General features: G+C 35.6%; 1 protein-coding gene across 1 annotated transcript in view; it reads left to right on the forward strand.

Moving 5' to 3' along the window:
* The first annotated feature begins 1,028 nt into the window (after positions 1–1,028).
* Positions 1,029–16,202, forward strand: part of COMMD9 (COMM domain containing 9) — a 1,186,740-nt gene continuing 1,171,566 nt past the window's right edge. Inside the window, exon 1 of the mRNA XM_050759507.1 lies at positions 1,029–1,032. The gene's annotated coding sequence lies outside the window, so the exon portion shown is untranslated. The remainder of the gene's footprint in view (positions 1,033–16,202) is intronic.

Raw genomic sequence — 16,202 nt, forward strand, 5'->3', positions numbered from 1 at the left:
AGGCCCTGGGAGATTGGGAGAATGTTTCTATTTTCCCTCTTTGTTTATAGAATCAGAAAGAACAGTCACAAAATGAAAGTGCATTCCTAGAAACTGTAGGCGTCCTACATATTACAATGCTGCTATTTTGCTCCCTTTAGCAACATGATTTAGATCCTAAATAATAGTAATCATTTACAACAAAATTACAATAGAGAAAAGTTACAAATGCATGCTTAAACACAAGCATTTTAAAAATTATACACTCTCTCTAATTATTCCTAGTGTTGACACAGAATTATATGATAGCTAAGGTTTAAAAAAATGATTATAAAGTTACTACTTATTAATTATTAATATTTATATGATATTAAATGTAGTAATTATTATTTATGACTATTGCCTAATAAATATTTTTCAACTTCCTAAAAAATACAGAAAACTTCTTTTAGCAGATATGATGATAATCTATTCTGGTCATTATTACTTAGCTTGGTATTATAGAAATTGAGAAAAATGAGTGTAAAATCATGTCCTCTCAAACAAAAACAATTCCATATGGTAAAATACTGATAAAAGTAGTTCTATAGAGAGTTATTCCTGCTCTCAGAAATTAGCACAATAAAGAGTTTATATGAGAATTGAGATAATAGAATCCCAGATTTTTCTCCTTTTAATTTTACAGTTGAAAGACCCCTTAAAAGTTGTTTAGCTCTTATTTTATAGATGTGGAAAATGAGATTCAGAAAGTTCAGATGATTTCCTTCCCCAAGGTCACCTGGTGAGTTAGTAGCAGAGCTGGATCTGGAACGCATCTTCTTCATCTTTCTATGCTGTTTCCACACTCCCAAAGTGAATTCCTGTCATAGTATCATTTTATTTTCTAACAGAGAGTATTTTATAACACAGCACAATGGTAACTACATACCTAATGTGCATTTCAGAACACATTAAGAATATTAATGTTATTATTAGGAGAAAAGTCTTTTACCGCAGCTTAAACTTTCATTTTCCCCCCATTATCTGTTGCACAACTCCAGTTCTTAAGGGGGGAAAAAAAAATCAGACTCGGTCAGCAACTTGTAACCTGTGCAAACTCTGTGACTGTCTCTATGACAGCCTGAAGGTCAAAAGACCAGATCATCTCTACATTAGTCAACTCTCCGAAACTCGAGGATGTCAATCATTGGAAAGGATCAGCTGACCTATCTCCCCACAAGCGCTCTGACAGATTTAATGTTCACAGCATCTATTGTCAACAAAGAAAATAAAGGGAGAAGAAACTCAATTTGTATACTTCCCTCCTAAGGCATTCAAGGTACAGACTAGGATAAATATGTTGTTTATTTTCTGAACTGATGGCATTTCCCTGTTTGCTTTTATCTGCTGTTTTGTTTAGCTCAAAAGATCTAACTTTCTTCTTTATCTCTTCCTTTGAGCTAGCTGGATGAGATTTGCTAAGGACGGGAAAGCTAGCACTGCCATGATAGAATGGCATAAATTGTTCCAGCATACAGTGACTTGAGTAAACAATTTGCTTAAATTCTCCCCTCAAGAGCCATGCATATATTTCCATTGTTACCAAAAGAGATTGTTACTTGTTTTTATTTGCATCTTGCCTGAACAGATCAGGGAGGAAATGCATGGAATTTGGAGCAACACTCTCTTGGGTTTATATATCCTAAATCGAGATCGTTTACCTCTCTGCGCCTAAGTCTGTCATTTACATAAGAAGTATAATACCAATTATATCGTTTAGGATTATATTTAGCTGCTGGTGACAGAAACCCCAAATGTAACAGAGGCTTAAGCAAGATTGACATTTATACTTTTTCTAAAACAAAACTGAACAAGTGGATGAGGATTGATATGGCGGTTAACGCATCAAGGGATCAGAAAGATTCTTTCTTTTATCTTCTTATTCCATCATTTGTGGCCTTTACTTCATAGTTAAGGAAAGCAGAATTTTGATGTAGAGGCAAGAAAGAAGAAAGGAAAGAAAAAAGAGGGAGTGATAAAGGGCACACAGATGATATGTGATATGTCACAAAGAACATGTCTCATTGGCCAGCATTAGTTACATGGCTGTACCTAGCTGCACAGGAGGCTGGAAAATATGGTGTCCATTCTGGATGGACCTAGACCCACTCAAAAAGTCAGGATCTGCCTTTTTTTCAGCTGTCTTCCCCTCTCTGTGGGACTTTGAGGCACCTGCTTTGGTCTCTTCCAAGGAAATTTTCCTTTCCTTCCTGTTCTAAAGTCCTTTTAAATAAACTTCCCCTCCTGCTCTGAAAAAAAAAAAAAAAATCAGCATCCTATTACCACAGAAAAATATAAGAATATTTTGGGAGACAACTAGCATCTCTACCACACCTAATTTAGGAGACACTGCTAGTTGTTCACAAGTATCTGGGCTGCATTCCCAGGTTCCCTTGCTTTTAGGTCCTATCATTTGACTATGCTCTCCCCATTGGGATATGAGTTAAAGTGATCTGAGCCATTTCCATGCCCAAATCTTTAACATTTTGAGTATTCTCTCTCTATGTTATCTTTGCAGTATGTGTCTTTCCTTTGAGCTAGCTAAAAGCTGAACTTCCAGGCAGCTACTTTTCGATGTAAATGAGTACAATAACTTAGGTAATAGAGTAGGGAACATGGAAGGAATCAAGTCTCTGCATGGCTGTGGGGAATGAAAATACCTGCTGATCTGATTTACTTATCCAGTCCTAGAACATTTGTTGGAAATACATGTCCTAGTACATGTATTTTTGTTGCCCTGATGAAATAGCACAAAATTTTACTTATTTTAGATGAAAAAAAGATGGTGTATGGACCAGAGCTACCTTAGTCTTCCATGCATCAATTTCACCTATTTGAGGCCTCCAATGAAGTATAGTACATAAGATAAGGCCAACACCACAATGAAATAGGATAATTGTTAGTATGTGGACTTTGCCTTCCTTTACAACTAATAAGCTTTTACCTTCTAACCTCAGAATAATTTCCAGTCTGCTGCAAAAATTTATGCAAACAATATTCATCACATGCCAGAAGAAAAGAAGTGATGTAGGTAAAGAGAGACAGCATATGTCCTGATAACAAGGTATATGTGACTCAAGGCATCATCCACAATCTTACTCTCTGCTCCAATGTTTAGGATTATAATAAGGAACATATGTTGCCTCTTGGTCTAGCATATAACCCTGAACTTCAATTTTCTTTCCCTCAGCTCAGGAAAACTGTCACTGCTTTTCTCTTGTCCTCTATGTTCAGTGCCACAGATCAGCAACTACTCTGAGGAAGAAAGCAGGTAAAGGTAGGTTTCATCTCAAGCATTCCCATTCTTTCAGATATTCCGGCCCCTCAAGTCCTGATTTCCTTGGTCTCTTTCTAATCATACCAAACATGCTTTTTGTATTTTATAAATATTTTTGATGAGTGGATTAGCACAATGTATTATTCCGTAACAAAAAGAAATGAAAATGAGCTTTTGATGGTATAGAAACCAATCTCCAAGATGAATTCTAAGGATCCTCATCTCCTTGTATTCTCACCCCTGGGTAGTCATCTCCCAAAATATATGAGGGTTGGTGTGTTAGAACAATATAATACAATAGAAGTAATGGTAGATTCCTTCTCAGGATGTGTTATAATTACATCATAGCTTCTGTCTCACTCTGGAATCTCTTGTTCTAGAGGAAATCAGTGCCAAGCTATGAGTACAGGCAGCCCTGTGAAAAGATCAGCTAGTGAGAAACTAAGTCCTTCCACCAATCATCAGTGAGAAACTGAGGTATCCTGTCAACAGTCACATGAGTGAGTCATTTTCAAATGAATCTTCCATCCCCATTCAAGCATATGGATGACTAAAGTCTGAGCTTATAGCATGACTGCAAACTCTTGAGACCCAAAGCCATAATCATTCAGTTGAGCTGCTTCTGCATTCTTGACCATCACCCACTGTGAGGGATAATAAATGTGTATGTATGTGTGTGTGTGTTTAATTTGTAATTGTGGTAAAATACACATAAACTTTATCATATTAACCATTTTTAAGTGCATGGTTCAGCAGTGTTAATTACATTCACATTGTTGTGTAACCAGTCTCCAGAACCTTTTCATATTGCAAAATTGAAACTTCATACCCATTAAACAACAGCACTCAGCTCTCCCTTCTCTGGAAACCACCCTTGTGAGTTTTACTAATCTAGATAGGTCATGTAAGTGGAATCAGAAACTACTTGCCTTTTTGTGACTGGCTCATTTTACTCAGCATAATGTCCTCAAGGTTCTCCACGTTGTACTATGTGTCAGAATGTACTTCCATGTGAAGGCTGAATAATATATTATTGACTGTGTATACCACATTTTCTTTACCCATTCCTTTGCCAATGAACAGTTGAGTTGTTTCCACCTTTGGGTTATTGTGAATAGTATTGCCATGAACATAGGTATACAGATATTTTTTGAGACCCTGCCTTCAATCTTTGAGGTATAAACCCAGAAGAGGAATTGTCACATCATATGGTAATTATATTTTTTTAATTTTTTGAGGAACTGCCATACTGTTTTCCATAGAAGCTACACCATTTTAAATTTCCACCAACAGTGAACAAGGATTCAGTTAATCTACTTCCTCATCAACACCTGTTAATTTTTGTTTTCTTGATAGGATCCATCCTGCTGGGTATAAGGTGATATCTCATTATGGTTTTGATTTGCTTTTCTCTGATGATTTGTGATGTTAAGCATCTTTTCAAATGCCTGTTGACTATTTATATATCCTCTTTAGAGAAATGTCTTTTCAAGATTTTTGTCCATTTGTTATTCAGGTTTTGTTGTTGAAGAAGAAGAGACAATGAAGAAAAGCAATATTTGAGGAGAAAATAATGGCAATTTTCAAACCAAAGAGATGTCATGCCATATGTTCAATGAGTTTTAAGAAAACCAAGCAAGATAAATACAATAAAATGCCACACATAAATATGTTATGTAAAACCAATGAATAAAAATTATCAGTGAGCCAACTATTTTACAACAAAAATATCTATATAATGCATTGAGGGAAATTATAATCGTCTCAATATATGGTATTCAATCAATTGCATATCAATGTAGGAAAATGCATTAGTTTGTTTTTTTGAGACAGAGTCTTGCTGTGCTGTCCAGGCTGGAGTGCAGTACTGCAATTCCAGCTCACTGCAGCCTCTACCTCCTGGGTTCAAGTGATTCTTCCAACTTGGCCTCCTGAGTTGCTTGGATTCAAGGTGTGCACCACCATACCCAGCTAATTTTTGTATTTTTAGTAGAGACGAAGTTTCTCTCTGTTGGCCAGGCTAGTCTCAACCTCCTGGCCTCAAGTGATCCTCCCACTTCAGCCTCCCAAAGTGCTAGGATTACAGCATGAGCCACCATGCCCTGCCCACAAATTTTTTTCTCTACTTTGAACTACACAGACTCAATTCCTGATGGATAATAACCAAAATATGAAAGGTAAAATAATACATCTTCAGATAGTAACATTGGATACGTCACAAAATAATACCTAAATGATGAATTCATATATGAAAAGATCCTTAACTTCAATATTCATCAAGGAAACTCAAAGTTACAATGGTATATATAAATCAGAATGTCTAAAAATCATTATGGTAATGAAAATATAAAAATCTGACAATATAAATGTTGGCAGGAATGTAGAATAACTAAAACTCTCACACTGGTGGAAATGGAAATGGATTATTCCATTTTGGAGAACTCTTTAGCAATGTCTACTAAAGCTGACCCCATATGTGTCTGATAAGCCAGCAGCTGAACCTCAGAGTGCATGCCTGTATTAGAAATTCTTGGTGCCTCACCAATTTCCCTTAAAAATTCACCATTTCCATTTACTGTAAACTGATGATTTTCTTATCTTCATACCTGTGACATTTTTCTACATTCTTTATCAGCCCAAAACATTCCCTGTAAACGTATTATTTACATCAGAATTGCTGATAAATTGAGTGTTCTAGGAACAACATCAACAATGGCTGAATTGACAGGAATTTGTAGATAATTATCATGGCTTTTCCCCTGTAATTGGGATAACCTGGAATCATTTGGGTAGCAACTACTTTGCTACCCAAAGTAGTTACTGGTTGATGATGCAACCTTTATTGACTTTCCTCTCCATTCCTCACTTTTCAACCTCTACCAGGGTGTCCTGGGATTACCTCCTGATTAAACTATTTATACTCACATTCTTTTCTTGAGGTCTGTTTCTGAGAGAACTCAAACTAAGACAAAAGTTATCTGGACACTAAATAAACAAATACACCAAAATACATATAGAAATGTTAATGGTTTTATTATTCATGAGAGCTCAAACTGAAAATGACTCTCATGTCTAGTACTGGTGCAATGGATAAGTAGATGGTGTCATGTTAATGCACTGTACTACTATGAAGCAATGAACCATTGGCATGTTCCATAACATGGATACAGCTCACAAACATGTTGTTTAGTAATATAAGGCAGACACAAAATTACACAAGGCAAATGGTTTGCAAAGTTCAACATTTGGGGTTGTGATAAAATCAGAATATTAATCTGTGGGAGTAATTGTATTTAGAAGGAGCAATGGGAGATTTTCTGGGCTAATGATAATGTTCTATGTCTTAATCAGGGTAGTGATTATGTAGATGTGTTCACAGTGTAAAATTTAATCTGTGCTCTTTTCCTTCACATAGATTTTACTTAAATACAAAGTTTACCTAACCAAACAAACAAATAAATAAGCAACATGGTAATATCCACCACGCTTAGAAAAGTCCTTTAATGCATGGGTTAATATATAGCCAAACATTACTCTTTGAAAAGTTTCTTAGAATTAATGATATAGAAAAGTAGTGGTTCTCTGACTTTAGTAAGCATTGGGATTACAGGAAAGGATGTTTGGTGCATTTGAGGTGGAGTCTACGTATCTGCATTTTGAGCAAGCTCCCAGGTGATGCTGCTGCTTCTAATCCAGATACAACACTGTGAGAACTCATTAGGCTGTGGGATTCTCCTGTAGTAAGGGATGCAGGTGCCTGCAGCAGCAATTGCAAGGGAAAGCACCACCTGGCTCCAAGCTGAACCCCTCAAGGGAGATGGAGCAACAGAGGCTGGGTGCCTTGATCACACTTCTCTCTCTATGCTGCCATCCTTGGCTCCCATGTTCTACAGGGACCCTGATACTTCCTTGCTGTACTCCAGCACTCTCCCTTAGACATTCTAGTGAAATTTTAGTTTTTTGTTTGTTGCTTTAGTCCTTTTTTGTCTGCGTGACGACAAGTTCTAGGCACCTTTAGTTAGCCATCTTGCTGATGTCACATATTTTTGTACATCATTTTGTTAAAATTTTAAATTCAGGTTTGCTTTCTGATATATATTGTCATTACAATTTATCAGTCAGGAATATTTGCTTATTTTTAATTGCCGCCTATAGATTTGTAACTTCTTTGTTGCCTAAAGGTATCCATTTGTAACGTCTCAGAAAGATGACTGTTCACATATATAATGCACAATAATCTGGTATTTATTAGTCACAACTGATTATTCATTTCAGACTACTGGTGGAAGACCTTTCCTCTGGAACTACTTTGCAAAACATCAGTGTGGTTAAATAAGGAAAAAAAAACATAAAAAGAGCTTTGTTGGACTTCAGTGCTTATAGAACCAACTCTAATGTGTGAGAGAGAGACATAGGTAATTAAATAGAAAATCACTATTGCTCTTATTTGAGAGTCAATCAATCTATTCCTACTCTATGTTTTAACCTCTGCTTTATGGCAAGCTAACACTTCTCCATTTTTCTTGCTATCTCCTAGCTGCATTCTCTGCCACAACATGGAGAGTTATCAGAAATAGTGACTAAAATTTATTATATTTTCTTCATCAAGTATACTATTTTAAATGTTAATATTAATTTAGCTGATTCACACTTTAAAACTTAGAAAGTACATTTGTATCCATGTTAATGAGAGGGGGAAAAACATATTTTCTCAGTCCATAGTAATGAAAGCTGTACGATTTTTACAGTTGTAGGAGTGTCCCAGTTCTGAGGCAAAACGGTAGGCAGATATCTGCAATGAGATCCACATGAAAAAAACACAGCAGAACTTTTAAATTTAAAAATCAAGACATTTTTACAAATAAATAACACTTTCTTGCTTATGTGTGTATGTTTAACACACCATAAATGTGTATAATGAATACACAGGTGACCCTCAAGCTGACATTATTCTTAGATTCTGGATATTCTTTATTTGTCTGGTAGAAACGGGGTAGGATAATGCCTAAAGTTATGCACCAAGGCATTGTCATTGGAACTGTAGAGGGTTGAAAGTATTTATTTTTCCCCCCTTTGAAACTTCATACATTAATAAAAACCGCAACAACAGGATATACATGGTAATCAATAATTTAAAATATTCAGAGATATTTCACTTTAAAAGTTTCTTATTTGATCATACCCTGTGAAATAGGGAAGACAAGTAAATGGATGATCATCACTACCTAGTTAAAGATTACCTTGCATGAGATGAGGCAGGAGATCTGGAGTTTACATAACAGAGCTACCGCCTCCATAAAACAAAGTAACTAGAAATATATACTATCACCCACGTATAAAATGAGAAAGATTATCAGTCATCCAGGGAAAAGTAAAGAAAAAAATGTACCCATTGGAAAATGAAAGCTGAATACACTAGATCGCATTATGTAGCCCCACAGAATCACATACTTGCCTTTAAACCAAACCAGCCCTAATGATTACTTGCATTCGTCCCAAGTTCAAAAATCTAGGATACCATGAGATCCTTAGGGTCAAGGTGACCAAAGCCTCTGTACTACTCGCAGTTCCTGGCTACCCAGAGGAGACCTACCTGATCACCTCCTGATCAGGTAGTAACTCTCACCTCCTGCCTGCATGCTTCCTGCCTCCTCCTTGGGGCATTTTTGTTAAGCATGAGAAACAACATGGTATAGAATATTTCTAGGCACATATATACACCCCATGGCTTGCACTTTTTTTTTTTTTTTTTTTTTTTTTTTTTGATTTGGAGTCTCGCTGTGTTACCCAGGCTGGACTGCAGTGGCGCAATCTCGGCTCACTGAAAGCTCTGCCTCCCGGGTTCACGCCATTCTCGTTTCAGCCTCTGGAGTAGCTGGGGCTGCAGGCGCCCGCTACCACGCCTGGCTAATTTTTTGTTCTTTAGTAGAGACGGGGTTTCACCGTGTTAGCCAGGATGGTCTCCATCTCCTGACCTCGTGATCCGCCCGTCTCGGCCTCCCAAAGTGCTGGGATTACAGGTTTGAGTTACCGCGCCCCGCCTGCGTTTGCACTTTTAATCACTTTTAATCAAACGGAAAGATAATCCAGTTGATCCTGTAGGCAAATTCTTTCCCTTTTCTTCTTCCCTCCTTGCCCTGTGGTAGATACACTCACAGCAACACTGCTGATATAATTTAAAAGGTTGCTTAAAGGCGTATTTCCAAGGATGAAGCAATTAGTCACACTTAGCAGGGGGCAGACAGATAACATCTTGCCTTGACTCCTTTTTCTGTACTGCTTCACTATCCTTGTTTCACATTTCTACTCTTGTGATTATACTCGGTATTAAATAATAACATATTAGCCCTCTTCTACGAGCTTTCATTTTTCTAGACATCAGGTAAAAACACAAAGCCAAATGCCACATATGGATGTGAGATAAAAATTCACACTATGAAGTGAGTGAGCATATTGCCAAGAAATTAACAAAAAATAGTATCAAACAGTCAAACAGTTGAAATTTCTATTGATCTGATTGAAATAAGAAGCTGTTCCTATAAAAACACTTCCATATCAGAAGGCTCATAGGATCCCCACAAAGAAAAACACTCCCACCAGCTATGAGCTCAAACTAAAATAATTGTGACCCACATAAATAAAGTAGCATGAGTAAGATTAAGCATTGCAAAAATTCAAGGAAAGAACTTCAAATAATAGAATACTAAGAACAAATCTATTTAACAATCTGATTAAAATAATTGAAGACATACACTGAAGAGGGGAAACAAAATCAAATAACCATGTAGTATTAACAAGAGTAGGTACATTTTCTACAGAAGAATCAAATAAAAATTCCATAAATGTAAAACAGAATACAGTAAATGGCAATAAAAACTCAGTGCATCTATTAAAGAGAAGACTACACAAAGCTGAAGAGAAAATTATTAAACTGAATTTGGTGTCTAAGGAAATCAACCAAAATGGAGCACAGAGAAATGAAAACACTATTACCAATTTTTAAAAAATGATTATTTATCACTGGCAACAGAGTTTAAAAGTTCCATACGTTTCTATTAGGAATTGCAGAATGACAGGAAAAAGAAATGGCAGAATGTATAATGTCTAATCATTGTGCCAATGGCCAAAACATTTTCTAGAATTGAATCACTGCAATCACAAAGTTGTTTGGCTTACCTTTCCATTTAGGACTCAGAAATAATAAGGCATTTAAAAACACTTTTAAATTTATTTTTACTTTTAGTTGACATTTAACTGCATATCATTATGGGGTATAGTGTGATGTTTTGATACAGGTATAAAATGTACAACAATCAAATTAGTGTACTTAGCATGCCCATCACCTCAAACATTTATTACTTCTTTGTGTTAAGACCATTAAAAATCCTCTCTTCTAGCTATTTTGAAACATATACTGTATTATTATTAATTAGAGTCACCCTACTGTGCAATGGAGAACTAGAGCTTATTCTTCCCATCTATCTGTAACTTTGTACCATTGATGAACCTCTCCCCATTACTCTCCTGCTTAGCTTTTCCCTTCTCTGGTAACAACTATTACACTATCTACTTCTGTGAGAACAACCTTTCAGACTCCACATATGAGTAAGATCATGCAATATTTGTCTTTGTATGATTGGCTTACTTCATTTGATACAATGTCCTCCAGGCTCATCCATGTTGCTGCAAATGACAAGACTTCATTCTTTTTTATGACTCAATAATGCTTATGTAAACATACTACATTTTCTTTGTACATTTACTTGTTGATGAACACTAAGGTTGATTCCATATCTTAGCTACTGTGAATAGTACTGCAACAAACATGGGTGTGAAATACTGATTTCATTTTCTTTAGCTACATACCCATTAGTGGGATTGCTGAACATATAGCATATTCTTGATGAACATAGATGCAAAAAAAACCTCAATAAAATAATAGCAAACCAAATCAACAGCACATCATAAAGATTATTTACCATGATTAAGTGGGATTCATCCCAGTGTTGTTAGGATGATTCAACATACACAAATGAATAAATGTGATATATCACATTAACAGAATAAAGGATGAAAAACATATGATCACCTCAATAGATGCAGAAAAAGCATTTGATAAAAATTAAACATCTCTTTATGATTTAAAAAAACTCTCAACAAATTAAGGATAGAAGAAATGCATTTCAACACAATAAAGTCTGTATATGACAAACCCACAGCTAATGTAATATTGAAAAAGGAAAGGTTGAATTTTTTTACTCTAAAACCTGGAACATAACAATAATGCCCACTTTTACCACTTTAATTCAGCATAGTACTGGAACTCGTAGACAGAGCAATTAAGTAACAAAGAAATAAAGAGCCTCCAAATTGGAAAGGAGAAAGTCAAATTGTCCTTGTTTGCAGATAACATGATCTAGTCTGTAGAAAACCCTGAAGACTACACACACACACACACACACACACACAAATCTATTAGACGTGGTAAGCAAATTCAGTAAAGTTTCCGTGTACAAAATCAACATAAAAAATCAGTAGTGTTCCTATACATTAATAGTAGACTATCTGAAAAAGAAATCAAGAAAGCAATCTTATTTGTAATAGCTACCAAAAAAAATACCTAGGAATAAATTTAACCAAGGAGATGAAAGATCTCTTCAATGAAAACTATGACATGCTGATGAAATAAATTGAAAAGGACACAAATAAATGGTAAAATATCCCATGTCCATGAACTGGAAAAATCAATATTGTTAAAACATCGATAAATTATAAATTTAATTCACTCTCCATAAAAATATCAATGACATTCTTCACAAAAATATTTTTAAAATCCTAAAATTTGTATAAAACCTTAAAATGTGTATAAAATTTAAAAACCCTAAATAGCCAAAGTAATCTTGAGCAAACAGAAAGAAGCTGGATGCATCACACTACCCAACTTTAAAATATACTACAAAGCAGTATTAACCAAAAAAACCATAGTACTGGCATAAAAATAGACACATAGATCAATGGAGGAGAACAGAGAACCCAGAAGTGAATTCACACATTTACAGCCAACTGATCTTCTACAAAGGTGCAAAGAACACATATTGGGGAAAGGAGAGTCTCTTCAATAATCGGTGCTGAGAAAACTGGATACCCACAAGCAGAAGAATAAAACTAGACCCATCTCTCATCTTATGCAAAAATCAATCCAAAATCCATTAAAGACTTTAAGACCCTGAGCTATGACACCACTCAAAGAAAATGGGGGAAATTCGTCATGATATTGTTTTGGGCAATTTTTTGGATATAATCTCAGAAGCACAGGTAACAAAAGCAAAAATAGACAAATAGGATTATATCAAACTACAATGCTTCTGCACAACAAAAGAAAAAAAATAACAGGATGAATAGACAACTTTCAGAATGGCAGGAAATATTTGCACCTATGCATCAGACAAGAGGTTAATATCCATAATATATAAGGAACTCAAACAACTCAATAGCAATAATCATCATCATCAATTTTTTAAGTGGACAAAAAGATCTGAATAGACATTTCTCAAAGGAAAACCTAAAAAGTGGTCAATATGTATATGAAAAAATATTTGACATCACTAATCATCAGGGAGATGTAAATCAAAACCACAGTGAAATATCATCCCACCCCATTTTGAATGGTCATTATCAGAGAGAAAACAAATATCAATGCTAGTGAGGATATGGAGAAAAGGCTACTCTTATATACTGTTGGTGGGAATATAAATTAGTATACTCATTATGAAAAACAGTATGGAGATTCCTTAAAAAAATTTATTTTAAAGCTCTTAACACAATTTCTTTATAGCATTTTTATTTTAAATGTTTGGATTAGTATTTCTCTGGATATAGTATCTTTTGTTCACAAGGCACGACTTTCAATCAGTAGTCAGATATGCCTAACACCAGAGTTTTGTTTTCAACTGACCAGAAAAAAAAACCTTCCTTAACAAACTTGGAATCCCACAGACTTCTTTATGCCATACAGGTCTTACAAAACTATAATTTACAAAGTTGTATTACTTCTTACAGAAAGTGAATTGCTTCCCTCTCAATACCATGTGTAAAAATCAGCAAAGTCAAGGATTTACTTATATTTCTACTGATACTAGAATAAAAAGTGAAGTATTAAAACATTTTGACAGAGTTGAACTTTTTTTTTTTTTTTTTTTTTTTTTTTTTTTTTTTTTTTTGAGACGGAGTCTCGCGCTGTGTCACCCAGGCTGGAGTGCAGTGGCGCGATCTCGGCTCACTGCAAGCTCCGCCTCCCAGGTTCACGCCATTCTCCTGCCTCAGCCTCCCAGTAGCTGGGACTACAGGCGCCCACCACCACGCCCGGCTAGTTTTTTGTATTTTTAGTAGAGACGGGGTTTCACCATGTTAGCCAGGATGGTCTCGATCTCGTGACCTCGTGATCCAGCCGCCTCGGCCTCCCAAAGTGCTGGGATTACAGGCTTGAGCCACCGCGCCCGGCCAGAGTTGAACATTTTAAAAACATTTTATTTTTATAGGTGCAAGTTTTCTTGTATTTATCCTATTTGGGATTTTCTGGCTCTTTTGACTTTTAGGGTTATTTTCAAGAACTTTAGGACATTTTGGAGCATTCCTTTTTTTTCTGCCTCTTCTCTCTCAACTATCATTCTGTTATACCAATTACCAGCATATCAGATAACATATTTTCCACACATCACTCTTCATTTTCCCCCCAACACTTTTGTAGAACCATTTTACAGATTGAGTAATTTCTAGAGATTTACTTTTAATTTAGTACTATACTATTTTTAATTGATTCTATTTCTTTGCTAAAAATGTGTCTTTATTTATTCTGTACATTTATTTCTAAAAGACCTTGAATATATGTACAATATCTGTTTTATATTATAGAACTCATTCCGGCTGGAATGTAACTCCATTGTTTTCCAGCACTTCCCTATCTCTGGTATCACTGTTCAGTGCTCATCTTGACAGCAGCCATTCTCTGCTAGGCCAATTGTAGTCCTGTCCTGTGTCTAGTAGTCTGGCACCTGGACGACCCTCAGGGAGCTCAGGCAGACTTCTGGACCCTGCTTCCCTGTACAGCTTTCATCCATTCCAAATTCCAACTGCCTCAGCAACCTCAGTTGAATAAAATCCTCAGTTCAGCAAGAGCTTCTTCCTCTTCTGGGTTTTAGCCCTCTACCCGGTATTCTGGAAAGTGCCCTCCAGCATAAAGTATGGGAACTTATAAGCATCATTTATCAAGAATCACCTTCCTATATTGCCTGCCGCCCAATGCCTCAAAAGAGTTGCCTCATATATTGTATTTGATCTTATAGATGCTTATGGTAGAAGGGCAAGTTTGGAAACAGTTACCCTGTCACGGCTGAAAATAAAATTTCTACAGCACTGTAATTAAGAGCAAGATTGTGAACTAAAAATGAGAAATAAACTAAATCTTAATTAATATGTAACTGGTTGAGTAAATTATTATGCATACTTATCTTTAAACATCATCCTGCCCTTGAAAATAATAACATTAAACCATGTGTAAGACACGTTGTTAATTTTTTGAGAGTATGTCCAAAGCCATTATTATATATGTATCTCTGTGTGTGTGTGTGTATGCACATGTATAGATACGCAAAACGTAGAAAGAAAACTGCAAGGATAAACTCAAAACTGCTGATAAGTAATTACTGTGAAGAGTAGGAGTGAAAATATCAGTGTATGCAAACTTCGTGTTTTAGTCTATAGACTTTGTGATGTTTGGCTTTGTGATGTTTGCATCATTCACAATGTGAAAATGTAATAATACTTTCCAAAATAAAATAATTAAATGTACTTTGTATTAGTAAATTGCTTGGGAATCACTGTCTACACTTTTTACTCTTGTTTCTTTGTAGGACCTGCTATAACTTCAGTGTTGGAAGCATCAGTGGTAAGAAATGTAAAACTAGACAGATTTATAAAAATAAAATTATTTTCTTTGCACTGATTGGCTAACTTTTAGTTTTGACACATAATCTGTGCAGCTTTCTGTGCTTTATAATGTTGCATATCTGAAATACTCTTTCTTTGCTATACTGGAAACTGACACGAAGGATCAACCTTCTCCTGCAAATATGACATGCCAATTTTCAGGGAGGATTTGAGCAGTAAACACTTGACACAATTTATTTATTTTCAAATTGCGAGATTCAGAGTCTCCCCCAGGCCCAGGTTTGAATATTTGAAAACTACTTTTATGTCTTTCAAAATCTTGACAGTGGTGGGGATTCAGAGCATGCCAGCAATGTGTCAAACTACATCAGTCCCTCTGTCTCCAGGAATGATTGAGACTATCTTTTACGATGAATTCCCAAAGTGTGATTCAGTCAAAATCAACTCATTCAAACAAGAATTCTATTCCTGAGAGTTCAAAAATTCACAGTAATTGGATCTAAAAATGACATAGGTTAGCATATCTTTTCTTCGCCTTCCACCTTTCACCTTATAACTGCTATTCTCTAGAAAATTTGTCACACCAATATCAAGATTTCCCCTAATTAAACTGTCGCGAATATAACACCATAATTGGTCAATATTTCTATAAAATGTATTGCATATATTCTAATTGCATTTAACTTGATAAATGTGTTATCAATTTGACACAAATCTCAGTGTCAGAAATTCTAGACTCTGAAGAGAGACTGCCTTCATCCAAGTCCTGGCTCTTTCAGTTAACTGCACAATTTGGGTCAAGTTATTTAACTTCTCTGTGTTTTCTTTCCTCATCATTAAAATGAGGATAATAATGATGCCTATATCAGGATTATTTGAGAGTAAAATTCTTTGTTTCCACAATTACATGGGCATAATAAATGCTCAGTATATGTTAATTATCAGCACCATCATCATCTAC

This window comes from Macaca thibetana, chromosome 14, assembly GCF_024542745.1.
Source record: "Macaca thibetana thibetana isolate TM-01 chromosome 14, ASM2454274v1, whole genome shotgun sequence".
NCBI lineage: Eukaryota > Metazoa > Chordata > Mammalia > Primates > Cercopithecidae > Macaca > Macaca thibetana.